Raw genomic sequence first — 3,799 nt, 5'->3', positions numbered from 1 at the left:
GACACATTCCTCAGGTTGAAGCCCTGTCAAGCTCAACCACATCCTCACAATTTCCCGACATCTCTCTCTTTCTTAATGGCCATATATAAATGGGTCAATGTCTGTAAAAGACTCCATTTCTGTCAGGGGAATATCAGTGTAGGGGTGAACAGAAACCTGTTGGGAAGAAACCTGAATGATATCGTGTAGGCATTTTCAAAAAGAACTAGCATAAGACAGGGAGGACACCTAGGAGAGCAGCAAGAGCCAGTATGATGTCAAGGGGAGGCCTTGTGAGTGAAAAGGGGCGTTTCCTTCCTCAAAGGGCGTTTCCTGCCTCTGGGGGCGTTTCTTGCCTCAAAGGGCATTGCCTGCCTCTGGGTGTGTTTCCTGCCTCAAAGGGCATTTCGTGTGTGGTGATTAGATTAGATTAGTTTTTTGAATCCTTGGCTCATGAATAAAAAAATACAGCTTCTCTGCTTAGCCTTGTGTCCCTGGTCGTCTGTCTACCGCCACGAAGCTAGCCTGGCATACTGGCGCTGTGAATGTTAAACAACAGGGCCACATTATCTACAAGGGAGTTTGAATTCAATAATCTGTATTTCCAATGATGTGTACTAATTACCTGTGTAAGTTATCATATTATTATTACTGTTTTAGTAAGTAATATATCTAACAGGCAGCCTATGTGTCTTCAGGCAGATAAAATACAATTATTTATGCTAACACGTCAATTATTGACACTCAGTAGTTTTCTCTTAATGTATTAACTGACTCCAGATAGACCAGTGATTATTTCAGATATTCTAATCAGGGGTCGTTTTATTCAGCCATCCATACAGATCATAAACAAGTGGAATGAATTCCCCAGAGAGGTGATAAAAAGACAACGATTTTCTTTTCACTATAGCTTGGAGAATTTACCTCACAATCAAGGAGTAATTAGAGAATAAATTCAGAGTGAGGACACACAGTAGCAGGTGTGAGCACACATGGGGGGGCACTTCTTTGCAAGGATGGAATGGAAATGGACATATTCATTACTAATCACGCATGGAAAATACACTAGCTAGCATGATTTCCTTTCAGAAGTGAGCAAAGGAAAAAAGAGAAAATTAGTTGCATCTCTGAGAGAACAAACTGGAATGTAATCATCTCATTTACATGTTAAGATCCCCAGAGGGAGGGAGATGAAACCATCAAAGAACAGTTCTCATTATTTATTAGTTTGCTACAGAGATTTATCCCCTCAAGATCAAATCAACAAATGTTATTATTATTGTTATTATTGATGACATTTCTTGATAATGAGAGCTCTCCTCCAACTTCTGACCTATGACCCAGTGAGCAGAGTAAGGAATAGAGGTGACAAGTAGCAGTGGGAGAGACATTAGATTAACTGATCCAATAACAACTAGCTGCTTTGAACTAGGCACTTAGAATCCTGTTTCAATTGTCAAAACATGCTAAGAGGGAAGAGGTATGACCTTTAATACAAGCCAATGACATACAGATATATCTCCCCACCAAGTTGGTGTTATAAGCACATGCAACAAATTTAGTGTGGCTGTAAGACTGGAATTCATTTTCCCCTTGTCAACTATTGCTATAAAACATCTAGAAATGTAACCTCATAACTGACAATGATTCTTATTACTTTAGTTGAAATACTGAGAGGTCCTTCAGTTCACATTAGGAGCTTAGAAAGACAACATTTTAATTATTAGGAAAGCAGTCCAACAGCAAATTAAACATTAAAAGGCCCAGGGTTTCTTTCTAAGCTCACAGTTCTGCTTCTAGATATCCATTACCACTTGCTCCTTAGAGAAGCCTTTAGTGTCAGGAAGTCATTCTACTGATCCTCATGGAGAAATAAAGTCTTGAACTCATGAGCAAGTTGAAATAAGGGAGAAAGGTCCCAGCATATTAAAGTTAGTGTCAGCCACCTTAGATAGATAATCAATAACTGTCCACTTACACTGTTTAGTCATCTGTAGCGCTCAGAAAGAAGCCTCATGCATACTTCAGTTCCTTTCTTTCTTTCTTTTTTAATATGGAACGCTTGACGAATTTGTGTGTCATCCTTACACAGGGCCATGCTAATCTTCTCTGTAGCATTCCCATTTTAGTCTATGTGCGGCTGAAGCAAGCACCATACTTTAGTTTCTTTACCAGGAAGGAACTACAGGGGATATTTATTAGGTTATCTCAGAAAATGCCTTGGAGATTTTTCCTTGAGAATAGTCATAAGACTCGTGCACTTAACATTTGTTCCTCAGTTGTGCAAACCTGGACTTATCTGGAGAAGCTGTAACAGAGAATAATCAAGGGGCTGGCAAATAGCTCAGCCAGCAGGGCCCCAACCCCTGCTTTGCCATCATACAAGCCAGGCGGGAGCCTAGCCCCCAACACACTGGGGGAAAGCTCTGGTGCACTGGTGTGTTTTTCCCCTCTCCCTCTGTTCCTAACTCTATTTTTATTTGGAAAACAAAACAAAACAAAAAGCCCGAGCACTGAAACCCCAGTAAAAATAAGAATACTTGTAAAACAATAATAATTTGGAAAGACAATGTTCAAGGGCATGGACTTTTCAATATATTCTGAAATTGTAGTGACTAAGTAATGCTTAACAAAACTGTAAGGCAACAGGGTTAAAATTGCACTCAGTGCAGAAGAATGAAACTGAACCACTGTATTTCACCAAATACAAAAGTAAATTCCAAGTGGATCAAGGACTTGGATGTTAGACCACAAACTATCAGATACTTAGAAGAAAATATTGGCAGAACTCTTTTCTGCATAAATTTTAAAGACATCTTCAATGAAATGAATCCAATTACAAAGAAGACTAAGGCAAGTATAAACCTTTGGGACTAAATCAAATTAAAAAGCTTCTGCACAGCAAAAGAAACCATTACCCAAACCAAGAGACCCCTCACAGAATGGGAGAAGATCTTTACATGCCATACATCAGACAAGAGTTTAATTACCAACATATATAAAGAGCTTGCCAAACTCAACAACAAGACAACAAATAACCCCATCCCAAAATGGGGGGAGGACTTGGACAGAATATTCACCACAGAAGAGATCCAAAAGGCCGAGAAACACAGGAAAAAATGCTCCAAGTCTCTGATTGTCAGAGAAATGCAAATAAAGACAACAATGAGATACCACTTCACTCCTGTGAGAATGTCATACATCAAAAAAGGTAACAGCAGCAAATGCTGGAGAGGGTGTGGGGTCAAAGGAACCCTCCCACACTGCTGGTGGGAATGTAAACTGGTCCAGCTTCTGTGGAGAACAGTCTGGAGAACTCTCAGAAGGCTAGAAATGGATCTACCCTATCATCCTGCAATTCCTCTCCTGGGGATATATCCTAAGGAACCCAACACATCCATCCAAAAAGATCTGTGTACACATATGTTCTTGGTAGCACAATTTGTAATAGCCAAAACCTGGAAGCAACCCAGGTGTCCAACAACAGATGAGTGGCTGAGCAAGTTGTGGTATATATACACAATGGAATACTACTCAGCTATAAAAAATGGTGACTTCACTGTTTTCAGCCGATCTTGGATGGACCTTGAAAAATTCATGTTAAGTGAAATAAGTCAGAAACAGAAGGATGAATATGGGATGATCTCACTCTCAGGCAGAAGTTGAAAAACAAGATCAGAAACAAACAAACAAACAAGTAGAACCTGAAATGGAATTGGCATTTCACACCAAAGTAAAAGACTCTGGGGTGGTGGTGGGTGGGTGGGGAGAATACAGGTCCAAGAAGGATGACAGAGGACCTAGTGGGGGTTATATTGTT

The 3,799-nt window shown here is 40.0% G+C and overlaps 1 non-coding gene across 1 annotated transcript; it reads right to left on the bottom strand.

The window, feature by feature from the left end:
- Positions 1-2,026: 2,026 nt before the first annotated feature.
- LOC132536310 (U6 spliceosomal RNA) lies at positions 2,027-2,132 on the bottom strand. Its single transcript, XR_009547939.1, has one exon. It is a non-coding gene; the product is annotated as a U6 spliceosomal RNA (small nuclear RNA).
- Between the last annotated feature and the right edge of the window lie 1,667 nt (positions 2,133-3,799).

This window comes from Erinaceus europaeus, unplaced genomic scaffold (genome assembly GCF_950295315.1).
Source record: "Erinaceus europaeus unplaced genomic scaffold, mEriEur2.1 scaffold_427, whole genome shotgun sequence".
NCBI classification, from domain to species: Eukaryota; Metazoa; Chordata; class Mammalia; order Eulipotyphla; family Erinaceidae; genus Erinaceus; species Erinaceus europaeus.
The sequence above is the reverse complement of the archived record's forward strand: the minus strand, read 5'-3'. Positions and strand labels throughout refer to the sequence as shown.